Below are 18,704 nucleotides of genomic sequence, written 5' to 3'. Positions count from 1 at the left end.
TCCAGAATCGTTTTCATTTAAGGGGAAAGATGTGGACAATGGAAGAATTCCACAGCCATACAAGGCAGTACTTGAAAAATAACAGTAGAATTGCACAAGTCAGTATTAAGTTATAGTAGTCTGGGGTAAATGAAACTCTGGCATAGTTTAATTAGGAATTTATGGGAAAAGGTGAAATTGGAACTGGATATTGAAGGACAGGCAGGGGTGGGGTAGGGAGAAAAGCAACGTAATCCAAATAATCAGCAGTGGACACGAACACGGCGTAAAGAACTCTAACCAGGCCCTTTGGTTGCAAAGGGAGAAGGCTGGTGCCAACGGTACAGCGGGATGTGGAAAGATTTGTTAGATCAGATGCGAAAGCGCTGGATTCTAGCGTAAGAAAATTCCGCTCTAACCTATGAATTAGAATGAGTCATTTGAAGATTTCTGTGCAGGGGCATAAAATGAAGTCCCGATTCATCTGTTCGTGCAGACATGCGTAACAAATATTAACTGAAGACCTACTATGAACCGCACATTAGGGAAGAGAATTAGATTCTTTTTTAAAGTTGCTGTAAGTATAAAGCCTACAGTTTCGGCAGAACTATTCATGGAAATATTAACTTTACTTTGGCTTTGCTGCCATAGACAAATCAGGGAAAAAGAGCTCATGCTGGGAAGATACTTTTCCCTTGTCATATGTTCCTGTATTCAGGGACTTGGGCTATAGAAACACTTCTGCTTCCCTATGTGGACTGCAGCTCACCAGGAGAGGAGAAGTCGTTTATCTGCAGTGTGGGATCGAGCCCCTCTTGGCTCTGTCCTGTGGAAACAGCCTGTCACACCTCTGCTCATACACACTGTGACCTTTCTGAGTGGGTTCTGCCCCTGCTGAGGGGAGCCGGAATGGTCCAACTCCATCAGTGACCAAGTGGGTAAGTGATCCCAGTAGGTGAAGTATTTATGAGATCACTTGGCCATACACCTGAAACCCCTCCCTCCGTCAGCTTTGCCAGTAATGAAGCTGGTCCTTTGATGTCTCTCGGTAATCTCTGATACCTACCTCTCAAAGGGTCCTGGAAATACACAAGAAAGAAAGGAACCATTTTCCCCTCCCCCTAATGGAGCTAAATTGTGATATGGGGCAAGAAGTAATAAATACCTAAAGTCGTTTTCTTTCAGGCTTTTGTTTTCTGAAAGCCTGAATTCCGGAGGACATTTTGCAAGTAAGGGTGAAAGAACCCCACGCTTTGAAGAGAGTGGGGCTCCAGCTCAGTGGGAAATGACTGAGGCCCCTAAGTCTGAGGTGGGTACGGGTCCCCAGGACTTTTGGTTTTGCAGGTCTGTGTCCAGAACCTGGTAGATTAGAACGACCTGAGGGGTGCACCTCACAAGTCTGGACACTCAGCCCAGAGTTCCCAGCTTCAAGGGACTCCAGCGCCCAGGGCTGGCGTGAATGGGGCTGAGCTCCTGCATGTGAAGTGGGATAACCGTGCACGTGAGTCTGCCTGGAACAGCCCCGTGCTCCCCTTTCGCTCTTCAGTGGGCCCCATTTTGGATGATAAATTGTAAAATCATCCTTAACCTTTTTAAGAGACCAGGCGGGTTGTGCAGTAAGGATGCTAGTGGTGAACAATGTGGGCAACAGTGAATTAATAAGAAATTCTCAACCAACGATCACACAGATGGAAGCACCTCCTGTGTAACCTAAGCATGGCCCTTCCCAGCGGCTGAGGTGGGATCCCATCTTCTTCCTTCTCTGGCTTCCAAATCTTCACCTTCCCAGTCTGTGGCATAGGTCATGCTTCAGATGCTTCCAGAACATCACGGGCAGATTTCTCACCGGGACCCAATAAAATTGCGTAAATAAAATTCAATAAAACCTAGACGTGCCTGGTGTCAGGGACTGAATGTTTGTGTCCCCGCCTAAGTCATACGTTGAAATCCTACATCCAAAAGTGATGGCGTGAGGAGATGGGGCCCTTGAGGGATGCTCAGGCTGTAAGGGCGGAGCCCTGACAGTTGGGGTTAGTGGCCTTACAAGAGGAGACACAGAGTCTCGCGCCTCTCTCTGCTCTCTGCCGTGTGAGGGAGTCTGTAAACTAGGAGAAGGGCTTTCACCGGAGCCCTGACCTTGGACCACCGGCCAAGCGTGGGCAATGTTTACGCTGCAGCCACCCAGTGTGTGGTATTTTGGTACAGCAGCCCAGACTGATTAAGACAGCCAGGAATTTACTTTCAGTTAGTAACACGCAACTCCTTCATCACAGTGCGTCTTCTGCTACTGCTGCCACGTCCACCTCCCTTCAGCCGCACTGGTCTCCTCAGTGCTTCTCCAGCTTCTTAGCCAGGCCCGCAGATCAGGGCTTTAGCGTCTCATGTCTCCCCTTCCCGGATTCTCTTCTCCCGAGTTTACTGCTACGTTCTGCTCCCTCACCTGAAATCAGTCCTCTGCTCCCGCGTCCCCGCCCCGCGGACTCTTCCACAGCAGCTCTAGGGACGAGAGCCCATCCAGCCCCTTCCCTCTCCTCTGCACTGTCTAGTTCCTTCCTGTGTTTTAGTTTTCCCCTTAGCCTTTTTCTTTTCTTTCTTTTTAGTATGAGCGTCATGGTATCTTAACTCTGGGGAAAAGTTTCTATCTTTTTTTTCTAACACATACGACTTTTCCCATAGTTCTTAATAATTTTTGGCTTACTGAATCTTTACTTGCATATCTCATTATTAACTGTCTTCTCCTCCTATAAGATAAGCTCCAAGGGGTCAGGGCCTCGCGTTCCTGCCTGTATCCCCAGCTCCTTGAACAGCGCTTGGCGCTCAATAAATACACACTCAGTTGAAGAAAAAAATGGCTATAAGAGAGTCATGGAAACTCGATCACTGAATCGAATGACAGAGGGTTATTGGTCTCATTCATAAAAAAACATACTTTGCATCTTTCTTATTTATACTTCAGCTTTTTAACTTTGCAATAACTTGAAAATATTCTTTAGTGGTGCTGGGAATGATGTTTTTATTTACTTTATCTTTGAGAGTCCTATTCACATGTCATCCATTTTGTAAATATCATCTTTCTAAAGGAAGAAAGAAATCAAGTATCCAGAGTTAACACTTTTTCCCTGATTTCATGGGCACCAGTCATTTGGGACATGGTTTGGTCAGATCTGGAATAAATACTAGGCCACCTTAGAGGCTTCTAGATGGAATTGGGCTCTTGAGTGACTATTAAAAATCCGTCCTCCAGGCAACAGCAAAAGGGGGTCCTTGGTAATTTCAAGTCATGTCAGGGTGAATTGGGGTATCTCCACTGAACCCAGACTTTGTGCTTTAGCCTGAGTCTATAGAGGCCCACAGAGTTTGATCCTAACTGACATACTCCGCACAAAATAGAGTTTCCTAAAGCCCACTCCTAACTGCCAGGATTTGAGACTTTTTTGTGGAGCTTATCAAGATCGTGACATGAAGCTTTGTCAGCCTACAGCCCACAGGTCCTGGAAATTTCTTAAAGATTTACGAGTATTTACATTTGTTTTGCTTTTGTCCCTGGGGAAGATCAAATCATCTTTAACTTGCTTGCTAGATAAATCTGGTAGCACAGGCAATGCATCTTCTTGCTTTTAATGGCCTACTTTGTTGAAACGCAACCATCAACTAAGTCTGGGGATGGGGGGTAGCGTAGATGCCAGGGACCACACTGCACACTGCCTGACTATCCTTTGGACATAAAAGCATCATGCAGGGTTTTCTGCCCTGGCTGGTCTTACGTGGTAGGCTACCAACTGTACGTTAGAGACGATTAATGAGATAAAAGTGTCAATTCCACTGATGTAACATAAGTAAGTAGTTCGTACAGTCCGGGTCAAGAAAAGCTGCCGTTTATAAGCACTATTTTAATCTTCTTTTTCACATCTCCTTGCAAAGTTTAATATTTTATTTTGGTATTGGAAAAGTAAAAACAAGAAGCAAAACTTTATCACAGCTAGATCAAAATTCCTATGCCAAATAAAATATAACAGTGATCAGTGTTACCTTACCTTTAACTTGACTACGCTCATGTATTTTTAGAGGTTTTTTTGTAAGCGATCATCCCCAAAGGCCACCTGGTAGGGAATCTCCCTGGGCGTTACTGCATGGCAGTCATCAGAACGTGATGCTCTGGGCTCCTCCTAAAGGGAGCATCGCTGAGTGGTCACCCAGCTGCCGTCCTGGGAGCTGCCGCCCTGGCTGCTCCCAGCTCGTGAATGGCACGCTGGGGGTGCTCAGCAGACCCACTCCAGGGAGCTCTGTGACCCTTCCAGTGGGCACCTGTGGTCAGGGACTCCCCACTGGCCGGTTCAAATGGTCTTTGGAACTGCATCACGACAAGGCTCGCCCTACCTTCTCTCACTCCCTCCACAGGTAAATCTCTTGTGTGACTGATCCCATCTTGGTCTCTGCCTCTCACCAAACCTAAATGATATGCCATAGAAACTTACAGAGTCCTCTCACCAGACTTCTCTGCTGTTCACTCAGCAAGCGTTTATTATGTGTACACATGAGCACCGGGCACTGTCTTCATCTCTGGAGGTACAGATGTTACACAAACAGTGAGCACACACATTAGATAGAGATTTTACTCTGTTGAAGAAAATATACATTAAACAAATAATTACGAGTGCAATGAAAAAACGGCTTCTATGGGAGCACAATTTGGAGCACCAGATGAATTCTAAGAGTTGAGGATAGTCACTCTGAAGAAGAGGGTTTTTTTAAATTTTATTTATTTAATTTTGGCTGCGTTGGGTCTTCGTTGCTGCATGCGGGCTTTCTAGAGTTGCGACAAGAAGGGGCTACTCTTCGCTGCGGTGCAAGGGCTTCTCACTACGGTGGCTTCTCTTGTAGCAGAGCACGGGCTCGAGGCACGCGGGCTTCAGTAGTTGTGGCTCACGGGCTCTAGAGCGCAGGCTCAGTAGTTGTGGCGCACGAGCTTAGTTGCGCCGTGGCATGTGGGATCTTCCTGGACCCGGGCTCAAACCCGTGTCCCCTGCATTGGCAGGTGGATTCTTAACCACTGCACCACCAGGGAAGTCCTAAGAAGAAAGTTTAAAACTGAGACCTGAAGAGGGTGTGGGAACTAGCTGGGCAAGCAGGAGACGAGGAAAAGACTTGCTAAGCAAACACCGAGAAAAGAAAGAGCAAGCTGGTTCTCGCAACTGATGAGAGTGGAGCACGGATGGAAGGGTGCCTGCAGGTTCAGTACAGGCATGTACTGAAGAGCTCCTGGAAGGTGCACCTACGCTGGATGCCGCCTGCATCCGCATCTTCTTCCCAGTTGAAGTCAGGGGAGAAATGTCTCATCCGAGCCTCCCCTTTTTGGTCTGATCTTCCTTCTACACACCTCAAAATCCTACCGTGTTGGACTCCGTGGCTGACAGTGTGGTAGTGTGTCCCTAGTCCCGCCACTCTACAACATCCATCAATAATGACAGACGGCGCTGGAGCAGATAAGGCAGCAGTGCTCACGTTTCTCAGCAGCTATCTTCTGACCTTGGTAGGTGTTAAGTAAATATTGGTTGTGAATCAAATGTGCATGCATACCCTTTAATATTGTAATGATGTGAAGAATGGTATTTAAGGTGGTAGGACAACAATCCTGCTAGGTTTAATTGCCCTGCAAATATGTTTTCTTTAGCCTATGTTTACAGAGTTCCAAATGAATCAGTCAGTCGTCTGATTGGATGTTTCCAATAAAAAGTTTAGCTGGATAATTCAGGTCTAACACCAAAACTGTAATGTCACTCTTACCCAACTTGGCTATTTCCATGCATTCTATTAATAAGAATTTTCTAAAGTCTTCTCAACTTCTGATATTTATTGGTGAGAAATAAAAGAATGTACAGGAAAAGAACAATAATATTTATTGAATGCCTTTCTATAGGCCAACCTCCAGGCAAACACTCTATTCTTCCTACCTATTTATCTGTCTATCTATCTATCTATCCATCCATCCATCATCTGTCTATCCATCCATCCATCCATCCATCCATCCTTCCATATATCTATCTACCTATCTATCTATCCATCTATCCATCCATCCTTCCATCTACCTATCATCTATCTCTCTTTCTATCTACCTACCTACCTACCTATCCATCCATCCATCTATCCATCCATCCACCCATCTATCCATCTATCTATCCATCCATCTAATCATCTATCTATCTATCATCTATCTTAACACACACATTCACACGACACATGTAAAGTATCATCTAAAAGTATCTAGAGAATTAAGGAAAGATCATTTTTCTCTTGAATTATCCAGAGACTTGCCTCAGGTTGACTGCAATTTCTGCTAAGAGAAGCTCTTTGAATGTATTCAATTAAGTGTTATTTAAAATAGCACCTAAATGAATCCCCTTAAAAGTACTAGCATCCTATGTTTTGTGAAGCATGATGATAAATCTGTCATCTTAATCTGCCTTTCTCTATCATTAGTTATAATGCAGCTATTAGGGTAACAATGCTACTGCTATATAGGGTACACTAATTTTATATTAGGATTAAATGTTAAGGAAAATTATATCTTCCTTCAAGAAAATTATTGAAGTATAAATGTAGTATAATAGTGTCTGAATACCTTTCAGAGAACATCAAGGGAACTGCTTTCTAAAGGGAAAGAGATCACTGAGGACACAGGCACTGAATAATCCAGGTTATTGTAATACGTTAAAGATGCCCAATTATAGTACGGAAAATAGACAATTCTGAGTAATAAACCAACTCTGATGGGACTTCAAGGAGTTGTTTACTTTAGAATTCTGGCAGATTTCAATTTCAACTGAAGGTCAGAGACCACTGGAGAATTCAAACACTTAAGGTACTTTGGAGTGAGTGGGACGGACAGGCAGCTGCAGTGCAGAAGCAAAGACGCTTCAGACAGTCTCCCGCCCTTAGGTTCCTTCTACTCTCCTAACATATAGGTGAAAACATTTATTTAGATAACTGCTGGAATGTATGCCTGTAACTTTGATCCAAGTCAGTGTCAGCAAACTAAGGTTTGCTCAACTCTGCTCTTGCGGATGAGAAGCTGCCTTGGACAATATAAGCGAATGGGAGGGGCTGGGTTCCAATAACACTCTGATTCAAAACAAAACAAACAAACTAACTAGCCACATTCGGCCCAGGCCATAGTTTGCTGATCACTACTCTGAATAGCAAGTTGTATACTTTAAAGACTTACGAATTCTTTAAGTGGTACGTCTACTTCCTAGTAGAACTCATGTGTTTGAGATATTTTTAGGTTTCAGATTTTTTTAAATGCATTTTGAATAAGTTGTTCTTGTTTACACATGCAGTTATCAAAATTAGGCAAATATTTATCTGCCCCTGAGTACAAGCCAGCCACTGCTCTAAGTGCTAATGACACCCTAGTGAGTAAAAGGATCAAAGACCTTTGCGTCATGCTACCTACATCCCAGTGGGAGACAGGAGGATGACAAAAATAAACATATAAATAAATCATAGTATTTTCGAAGGTGACACATGCTTTGGAAGCAGAATAAAAGTGGGACAGAGTAAAGGGGATGAAGAGGGTGAAGTGGGAGATGGTTGCAGTTTGCTTCATCAAGTAGCGTGGGCAGGACAGAGTTCCTGCAAATGAATTCCAGCCGACTGGAAGAGGCCGCGCAGATGCCTGGGCAGAGCAGCCCTGCGGAGGAGAGGCCAGAGCAAAGGCTGTGAACAGACAGGGGCCATGTGGTGAGAGCAGAGTGAGCCCTGAGCGAGGACAGACGGAGGCCGTGAAATGGAGCTAAATCAGAGGCAAACATCGGGGCTAGGGCCTTGAGACCCACTGGAAGTGCTTTACTTTTGCTTTGAAAGAAACACGGGACCTCAACGAGACTTTCAGCAGAAGAGTGACATAAGGTGTTTATATCACTGGAGGGACTTTATGACTTTAGTCCCTAAACTGGTAGTAAAATGCGGTGGAGGCTAAAGGTTGAGAGTGGGGCTCTAGTGAGTCCAGGTATCAAAATACACCCATATTCTGCTCCTTGGAGTTTGGAAGCCCACACTAGCTTTTTCCCAGAGACAGAATTGTCCATCTCTCAGAAAGCTCTGGGAGAGAACTCGCCACCAATTCATGGGATACACTTTTGCTGCAGGGAAGTAAAATGTTTCCTCCTTATCTCTTCACGGTGGACCTAAGTGTGACCTGCCCACATCCCCACTGAGTAATGCGGGGCCGACCTTCGTGAGTCTTACACAAAGCTGTCTCTGTGACATGTGTTCACCAGCAGATCTCAGCCTTCACGCCTTCATTACGCAGATCACTTTGTTTAGATGGTGCTTACTCATAATATTAAGTAACCCGAGTTCCTATTCTTGTGAATATTCTCCCCCAAAGGCCAATTCATTTATAATGAAAACCACATTTTGAGCAGTGAAAAAGTCCAGCTGATTACCCTGGTAAGACCTTCTCATCTTCTTGCGCTCACTTCAGCGTTCGAAGTATTGATATGCACGTGAGGCTTTGATTTCCAAGTTCAAGCTGAATGAAACGTGAAGTCAATGACACGCAAACGTCTCTCTCCTCTGCTACCTGAGAAGCTGTTGTCAAGAAAATACTCTACTCATTGGAAAAGTGACCAGAGGCTCTGCTTAGCTATTAGTATAATCTCTGATCAGATGAAGTTGCTCAACAGGAAGAAGATTGCAAAACTAACAGACGAGAAGAACTCAACCAGAGAAATACTACTCCAGAAGTCAGACACCCTAAGATACAGTGAGCTGGCTCCAAGCCGGCCCGGCTACATGGCCACTGTTACCTTTCACCCCACCCAAGCTCCTGCTTGTGGGCATAAGGTCATTTGGTGCTGCCGTATAAGAACCTTCACTCTGTAATCCCCCTAGAACACATGGTCTTCACGGTTTATGGACAATCTACACTTTTACTATTTCTGTTTATCCCCTCAGTAAAAGTACACTGGGACAGAGCTAAATTGGTTCCTATATAAAATCTTCAAAAAAGGCATTTTGTTAAGGCTTTGTTTTTGTTGGAAGTTTTAGCAAAATCATGTTCAGTGAGAAGCTATAACAATTTATATCTGTCTTCCCTGGTGGCGCAGTGGTTAGGAATCTGCCTGCCAATGCAGGCAACACGGGTTCAAGCCCTGGTCCAGGGAGATCCCACATGCCACGGAACAGCTAAGCCTGTGAGCCACAACTACTGAGCCCGTGAGCCACAACTACTGAGCCCACGTGCCACAACTACTGAAGCCCATGTGCCTAGAGCCTGTGCTCCACAGCAAGAGAAGCCACCGCAATGAGAAGCCCGCACACCGCAATGAAGAGCAGCTCCCACTCGCCGCAGCTAGACAAAGCCCATGCACAGCAACGAAAAGCCAACACAGCCAAAAATAAATAAATTAAAAAAAAATAAAGCTATAACAATTAATAACTTCATGACTAATTCAACGTTAGCCTTTTATTCCCGGCTCCTCTTCTTTTCCATATTTATCTACTTTCTCACTATCTTTTTCTGCTAATTCTTCGTCCATTATTGTATTGGATAATATACATGAAGAAGCACTTTAAAGAATATCTTTAAGCTTCACTAAGACTATCTTAGTAATCAAATTAAGCTGTACATCACCATGTGACTTTAACTAAATTTAACTGAAAGTTTCAGAGAGTAATTAGGACTCCTTTTAAGGCAGTTTTTCTTTTTGGTAATGTGTACCCTCAACTGCACACACTCTTGTGCTACATGGCAGATTACTTAGATCAATGCACGAAAAGCCTTGTCCACAGCATCAGGCCAACCCTCTCCCTGCTCGTGTACCAAATGCTTCTCACCCTCACTCTGCACGTGAATTAGATTCCCAGCAGGAAATAGATGGCAGCCGCAAGCTGGTTAACTGAGGAACAAGCAGTAAATAAGGACTATTTTAAAAGACGTGGGCAGCCCTTAGGAGAAGCAACAGGGATGCTCCAGGATGGTAACCATGGAGCCATAACTATTCTTATTCTCCAAGGGGCAAGGAGAGGGGGCCATTCCCGGGATCCAGAGAGCGAGAGAGTTGTGTGGAGAAGGAAGGTCCCCACGGGGAGTTGTGTCTGTGGTTGAAGGAAGGTCCCCGAGGGGAGTTGTGTCTTTGGTTGAAAGAAGGTCCCCAAGGGGAGTTGTGTCTTTGGTTGAAGGAAGGTCCCTGCGGGGAGTTGTGTCTGTGGTTGAAGGAAGGTCCCCGAGGGGAGTTGTGTCTGTGGTTGAAGGAAGGTCCCCTGAAAGGAGTTGTGTCTGTGGTTGAAGGAAGGTCCCCGAGGGGAGTTCTGTCTTTGGTTGAAGGAAGGTCCCCTGAGGGGAGTTGTGTCTTTGGTTGAAGGAAGGTCCCATGAGGGGAGTTGTATCTCTGAGGGATGTTCAGGGATGTGAGGGATGTAACCTTGAAGGATGTGACCCACTCAAGTCCACCATTACAAGAGGAACCAAGGAAACAATACAAGGACTTCATGCTTCTCCACACTCTGATCTTTTTTCAGTATCCTTCATCGGATGATCCAACCAGACACCAGAAAGCAAGGGAGACCTTTGGTGTATTTCTCACAGGCTAGGCTACCAGTACACAGAGCAATGTGGAAATGGTAGAGAGTGGATCTCAAGAGGCCAATGGGGCATTTCCAGCACAGCTTCCAAATCAAGTTCACTGTCCACCTGGACAGGGGACCAAGCATTCAGGTAAGCTGGATGGACCACTGAGGGTGACTAGTAAGCGTTCTTAATCCCCATAATAGCTGAATTTACTCATGTTCCTTCAGAAGGGCCTCTTGAGAGGCTTATGTAATATTCATGGCATATGTAATCAACTTCTATAGGCAGCCCTTCCAATACATCTGTGATTAGCATGCTGTGGTCAGTATTTTTTTAATTTTAAGTGGCTAATTGGCACCTATCTGTAATTTAGTAGAACTGCTTAGGCATTGGCAGGGGTTCAAAACATGAGCCCAAAGGGAATCAACAAAAACAAGGAAGATTTCGAGGATGAGTGCTGGCTCTATGCAGACTTCATCTTCTTCCATAAGAGAATAGACTTCAGAATGTCATTAAATGTTAAGCTCACTTTGAGGTATATTATTAATTCTCTGTGGACCAAAGTGCATTTCCTGCTCTCTAGAAATTAAGCTGTTTCAGGAAGCTCCAACATGTTGTGTGGTTCACCAGTGGGGAGCTGACCTCCACACCAAACACTCACCTCGTGCCATTCTAAGCCAGATACAGCTGTAGGCACAGAGGTGCCCACTGTTTGTAGGGTGGGCATGTGTTTGGTTGGATTCCACAGTATTTTTGGCTTGTTTTTGTTTGTCTGTTTTTAATTAGAGTGTCTTCAGATGTGTTATATCATCTCATGTTAGTAGTCTCTGAGCTAACTAACATTTCCTGGAATCTGAGTTTATGACCCCTAGTCTATGCTCACAGACAGAGCTCTGGCCTGTGTACAAATAAAGCTGAAAAGGAAAGCATCCTTGGCCAAACAGCATTAACCCCTCTTCTGCTCAAAGTTTTAATGTTGGATCTAGAGCAATCTGATCTGGGATCCATTCCTAAAAACTGTCTCAGCCATAAGAACTAGTATAGTTCAATTTATTGATTAGTTTTGCTGTATTAACGTTAGGGTTTTTTTAAAATAAATTTATTTATTATTTAATTTATTTATTTTTGGCTGCATTGGGTCTTCGTTGATGCCCGCGGGCTTTCTCTAGTTGAAACAAGTGGGGACTTATCTTCATTGCGGTGTGCGGGCTTCTCATTGTGGTGGCTTCTCTTGCTGCGGACCATGGGCTCTAGGCATGCGGACTTCAGTAGTAGTGGAGCGCGGGCTCAATAGTTGTGGCTCGCGGGCTCTAGAGCGCAGGCTCAGTATTTGTGGCGCATGGGCTTAGTTGTTCTGCGACATGTGAGATCTTCCCGGACCAGGGCTCAAACCTGTGTCCCCTGTATTGGCAGGAGGATTCTTAACCAGTGCACCACCAGGGAAGTCCTAAGGTTTTTTTTTTTTTTTCATTTTATTATGTGATATAGCTTAGTGGACTATATATTTAATGATCATCGTATGAGTTCTATGAAATTGCATACCCACCGGATACTCACTTCTTAACTGAATTGCCTGGGGTGGGTTTGGGACATCTCATCTAACCAAGTCTCCTGATGCTTCAAAGGAAATATTCATTCTTATTTTGAATTGGTTTCCCTCCTAACAAGGTTAAATTGTCAGAATTTTCTCGGCTTTTTCATGCCAAGGCTGTGAATGCTATTCTGATTGCATTCTCAGAATATGTGTTTGTTAATGTTTGCTGGCCTTTTTCAATTCCTTAGATCTCTGCTATGAATCTCTTCTCCACTGCTGGCTGTACTTCTGTATCTTCCAGGGAAAAGATGTCTAGGATTTCTGTTTCCATGTAACTATAGTTCCTTTCTGAGGAACTACAGACTGCCCTTACTTGAATAAAGTGAATAAAGATTCTTTTCCATTGTAGTCTTCTAGCAAACTGAGAAAAGGAAAATTGATTGAACATTTGCTGCTGTGATGAAATATCTCTTTCCAGTAAGTCCTAAGCAGAGATTTTTTCTTTCCCCCAGAATTAAGTCAGTTTGCGGGTGGGAGCATCTTTCCACTGGGCATCATCCTCTCTGTTATTCTCCCAGAGGGGAGGGGAGGCCACTTTTAGACACAAGGAGATGGGTCTGCGTCTCTGCAGTGAGGAGTGGATGGCGGGGCGGGGCGGGGCGGGGGGGCTTCTGCTGGAACCTCCTGTGCACCATTAAGGTAGAACCAACGCAAGACAGAATGAGTTTCTCCACTGAAGAACTTTTTAATTTGCAAAAAAAAGCCGATATTTCTTTCTAAAACTTCAAGCTTGGACTGCTATTAAGGATCTGTTGTTTGGCCTTGCAACCCAGGTAACAGGCAGCCGGGCCTTGTGAAAGAGCTAGTCACGTGTATTGAGTGGAAGAATTCCATGGGGGAAGATATGGAACTTTTAAAACTAGCCTTACATTTAGGTTGCTTCCCTGTCTTGACTATTGTAAACAGGGCTGCAGTGAATGCTGGGGTGCACACCTGAAACTAACACAACATTGGAAATCAATGATACTCCAGTAAAAGAAACAAACAAACCAACAAAACAGAAAATAAAACTAGCCTTATATCGAATGGTTGAAATGAAGGGAGCGGTTTCCTGACAGCTGCCCCATAGAGATTCTTGTACCTTATTTATGGATTTTTTCCGCCTCACATTATAGAAGCAAATAATTGTTTGCAAACCAGGGAACTTAATCAGTTTTCCCTCATAACAAAGGTCCATGTAAAAGAAGAGTATCATTTTCCCCTTACAGCAGTATTTCCAATAGTAGTCTCGAGTATAAAAACGAAGTTCAGGTTTAAGGTTCGTACTTTCCTGAGTCCCATTGTCAAGATTTGTTTTATCTAAATGAATTGTTTGTGAATTTATGTAGTTCAGAAAATGCAAACCCAGAATACCTAGTCCAAGTGTCATCTGCAGTAGAAAATATGGCAAACGATTATCAGGAAATGCACACACGCAGAGTCACAGGCAACCACTGAAGGACAGACGTCTGATGCCTTTCCAACGATGCATAAAAGGAATCACAGAGATACTTACGCTTTATGTTCCACTGTGATCTCCTGAGAGTCAAATAGCTAAAAGCTAATTTGTTATTTAACAAAGAAGCATTTAGTTTGTACTGTGTGGCGAGCATTTTGTCAATAGTAAGTGAAAACTGAGGCAGGGAGGAGATTGGAGATGTAGGTGAGCTGCAGAAATACGATACCCAGGCAAAACAATAATAAGTGATTAATGAATTCTTGAAGATACTCTCAAAGGGAAAAATGCAGGACTTCCCACTCATATGTGGAAGGGAGGCTCCAACCCCCTTCCTTTTTTTTTGCAGACGCTATCTAAAAGACACCAGGAATTTGGAAGCATCCGGGTTGCAGTATCATTTTTGCTGCTCTTTTATTTATTTTTAACATCTTTATTGGAGTATAATCTCTTTACAATGGTGTGTCAGTTTCTGCTTTATAACAAAGTGAATCAGCTATACATATACATATATCCCCATATCTCCTCCCTCTTGCGTCTCCCTCCCACCCTCCCTACCCCACCCCTCTAGGTGGTCACAAAGCACCGATGTTGCTGCTGTTTAAATCTTAGAAGAAATATTTAGGTTTATGTGGACTCTAATGATGATCTGGCGGCTGGATTTGCCCAAGCAGGGGTGGAATATGTTATCACACATTTAGACCAACGCCTGACAATTCCTATGGTGCCAGAGTCCCAGAGAAAGTAAACCAGGGAAAGTCTTAATTTTCTGAAATTCAGTTTCTTTTGTCACAGTAGAATGAAAAACTCAAAGGAGAAATTCAATTAACTTATAGAAATATCAGTAAAATTGAATCTCTTGAACACCTGCATCCAGGACTAAGATTTATTTCTTCTTCACAATGTTTTCGGGTCATTTATTTCACCTGATTACAGGTTAGATAGCTTTTACCAGTGGACACGGGTTATGTCACTGACACCAGGAATAGATGCGTTATTTGTACATGAGCCTTAAAGAGTCACTGATTTCTGAACCTTAATATTTTACAGTTTTTGAACACCAACCTGCTCCAATATTTTAGTCTGGATGAATGTGCAGGGTTAAAAAAGTATGAAAAAGAACCGTGGACCACAGATATACAGGTTTTCATTTCCTTTTTAAAAAGCACGGTCTATTATTCATGTCTTTTACATAAGATTCCACCTGGTAAATCTGGCAAATCTGTTTTTACAGCTTGAAAAGGAGGTAAGCAACAACCATTAAGTAATACTTTGTGTTTCCATTTCCCCTGGATTTAGGACGGTGTTAAATGATACGTTATGTCCAGGGTGGTCTTGATTACCATTTTGAGAACCTTCACCTCATCTGAAGGGAGAGAGATAATAATCCCTTCTGCAGAGGTTTGCCGCTGCAAGAACTTGGCTTCTGTAAGATTCATCCCAAAGCGGCTCCTGGTGCAGAATCATGTTTAGACCAACTTTTCTCTTTGTTCTGGATTCACCCCCTTCTTCTTATTATTGGTTCCTGCTCTTTTTGGCATCTTGAAGGAACGATATTTCAAGATCATCCTCTTCTACTTTGTTCCTCATTGTACAACTTTTCTTTCAGTCCTTGACATGGGATTCATTTCAAAACTATGCCCCTCGTAGCAGGGCTCCTCTGAGACCTGCCTCAGAGAGCTGGCCTGATGGGCCCACCATCTTGGGGTCTGCCTCCCAGCCCCTGACTCTGGGCTGTGCACAAAAGGCCCCAGAGGATGGTGGCGCAGTGGTTGAGAATCTACCTGCCCGCGCAGGGGACACGGGTTCGAGCCCTGGTCTGGGAAGATCCCACATGCCGCAGAGCAACTAAGCCCGTGCGCCACAACTACCGAGCCCATGAGTCACAACTACTGAAGCCTGCACGCTCTAGGGCCCATGCTCCAAAGCAAGAGAAGCCGCTGCAATGAGAAGCCCGTGCACCACAAGGAAAAGCAGCCCCTTCTCACCACAACTAGAGAAAACAGGAACCAAGACCCAACTCAGGCAAAAGAAAAGAAACAGATTTTTAAAAAAAACATAAATAAGGAGCTGGAAAATACACAATAGTTGACTGAAAATAAAAATTTAACATTAATTTTCAAGAAACAAAAAAAGTGACCTGACAATCCTCACAGGCAGAAGGGTAAGCAAAATACGCCAGATACAATAAAGTATATGGTTATGACTCCACTCGTATGGCATTCAAGTTTAAGCAAAACTAATCTATGATGATAGAAATCAGAACAATGGTTGCCTCTGGGGTGGGGATTGACTGGGGATGGGACATCAAGATCTGAGTGGTGATTATAGGGGTGTATACATTTGTCAAACTCATGGAACTATACACTTAAGACTAATAATGCATCTTAGTGTATGTAAGTTAACTCTCAATAAAAAAAGAGAACATTAAAAAAAAAAAAAGGTCCCAGAGGAATGCCTGTCGCTGTTTTAGAAGAGATTTCAACATCATATTTTTCTGAGTTGTCATTATCTCTGTTATCGTAGTCTCACTATGTATATATCCCACATCCCTTATAAAAAAAAAAAAAAAACATGGGTTTTATTAATTACAATAATGATTACGATAGGAGTTTATTTCATAAAATTTAATTCTATAATTTCTCTAAGGATTCCAAATTGGTTATTTTAAGAGCTATAAACATAACTATGGAAATACCTCTTATCTGCTAAGACCGGAAAACTATGCAGGTAAAGATATGCACGTGTTGGGGCTTCCCTGGTGCCGCAGTGGTTAAGAATCCGCCTGCCAATGTAGAGGACACGGGTTCAAGCCCTGGTCCAGGAAGATCCCACATGCCGCAGAGCAACTAACCCCGTAAGCCACAACAACTGAGCCCGTGCGTCTGGAGCCTGTGCTCTGCAACGGGAGAGGCCGCGATAGTGAGAGGCCCGCGCTCGCCGCAACTAGAGAAAGCCCTCGCAACAGAAACGAAGACCCAACACAGCCAAAAACAAATAATTATTTCTAAAAGATATGTATGTGTTGGTGTGTACGTGTGCATTTTTTAAGACTAATTTTTATAGCCCTTTTAGATTCCCAGCAAAACTGAGTACAGAGATTTCCCATCTAGCCCTCCCCCACCCATGTCCAGCTTCCCCCCACCAACAACATCCCCACCAGATGGTACATTTTTTATAACGGATGCATCTACATGGACACATCAGCATCACCCAAACTCCCTAGTTGACATCAGGGTCACTTTTGCTGTTGTACAATCTATGCATCTGGACAAATGTCAAACGACGTGTATCCCTCATTAATTTTTTTTCAACAACTGTTTTTCAAGCTTGTTTCAGTTACTTTAGGTCCTTGCGTATCTGTCTGCAACTCTATCTCTCAGTCTACACACGTATATTGAAAATGATTCTCAAAGTTTACAACTTGTTCGAGCTTACCAAAATTGAAAAAGTAGTCACGCTAATGACCTCTAATAGTCATTAAGAAACTCACATAATAAAGGGACTTAGTCTCTCTGGTTGCCTGGCAGAAACTCTAACGGGAGCAAAGGAAATGCGGACACAGTTAGGAGACAGCATAGTGAATAGGACAATGCGGATTCAGCCTTGTTGGTGTTGGCTTCAAACCTCAGATTTGCTTTATAATAGCTTTATTATTTAAAGCAAGTCATTTTTCAAAATTTATTTTCAGTCCTTCACTTATAAAATGTGAGTATTTCACCTAGCCCTTGTAAGTATGAAGCAGTTTATATACTGATACTTGGCTTTTTGGTTATGTAGATCACAAAATATGTAATGGTAGCTCATATCTTTGTATGGGAATATTGCACAGTAGTATTGCATTCTGTGGCTAAGCTACAATTTGTTCTTCTGTTCACTACTTGATGGATGTTTGAGTGGTTCTATTTGGGAGCTATTCCAAACAAAGACATAAAAGTCTTTGTGAGAACATGGGCTTCATTTCTAGGAGTTCAGTGATACTTTACTTTTTACGAAATGTCTAAATTATGTGCAAAAGTAATCATACCATTCTGTGTTACCACCAGCAATTTATGACAGTTCTAATTATTCCACACCCTCACCAATACTTGGTATGGTAAGTCTTCCTAATTCTAGACATTGTATTCTACATTCAGTGGTCTAATCAATGTGATTTTAAGTTGCATTTACTAACAACTTTGAGAATCTTATTTTTATCTTGTATATTTTGTGCCTTTTGTGTGTTTTTAAAGAGATTATTGTTAAACCCAAGGTCCATATATTTTTCCTCATGTAGTATTCTAGAAATGTTATAGTTTTAAACTCTTACATTTAGGTCTATTTCTCTTTTTAAAATTTTTATTGAAATATAGTTGATTTACAATGCTGTGTTAGTTTCAGGCGTACAGCAAAGTGATTCAGTTATATATAAATATATATATATATATATATTCTTGTTAACATTCTATTCCATTATAGGTTATTATAAGATGTTGAGTCTATTTCCCTGTGATATACAGTAAGTCCTTGTTGGTTATCTGTTTTATATATAGTAGTGTGTATATTTTAATCCCAAACTCCTAATTTATCCCTCCTCCTCTTCCCCTTTGGTAACCATAAGTTCATAGTTTGAAAATATACATAAACCCCTATGTTCATTGCAACTCTATTTACAATAGCCAAGACATGGAAGCAACCTAAGTGTCCACTGACAGATGAATGGATGAAGAAGATGTGGTACTTATGCACAGTGGAATATTACTCAGCCATGAAAAAGAATGAAATAATGCCATTTATAGCAACATGGATGGGCCTAGAGATTATCATACTAAGTGAAGTAAGTCAGACAGAGGAAGACAAATACCATGTGATATCACTTATATGTGGACTCTTAAAAAAATGATACAAACAAACTTATTTAGATCTATTTCTTGATCTCTCTTCTGTTCCACTGACCTGCTTATCTATTCTTGCACCAACATGACACTATTTTGATCCCTGTATGCTTATAAGCCTTGGAATCACACAGTTTATATCCAATAATTTGCTCTTTATTTAAAAGTTGTTTCATACATTCTAGGTACATTACATATTTGTATAAATTTTAGAATCAGATTATAAATTGCTATTAAAAACCCTGCTAT

The sequence above is a fragment of the Tursiops truncatus genome, chromosome 5 (assembly GCF_011762595.2).
Source record: "Tursiops truncatus isolate mTurTru1 chromosome 5, mTurTru1.mat.Y, whole genome shotgun sequence".
Taxonomy (NCBI): Eukaryota; Metazoa; Chordata; class Mammalia; order Artiodactyla; family Delphinidae; genus Tursiops; species Tursiops truncatus.
Note: the sequence above shows the minus strand (reverse complement) of the source record.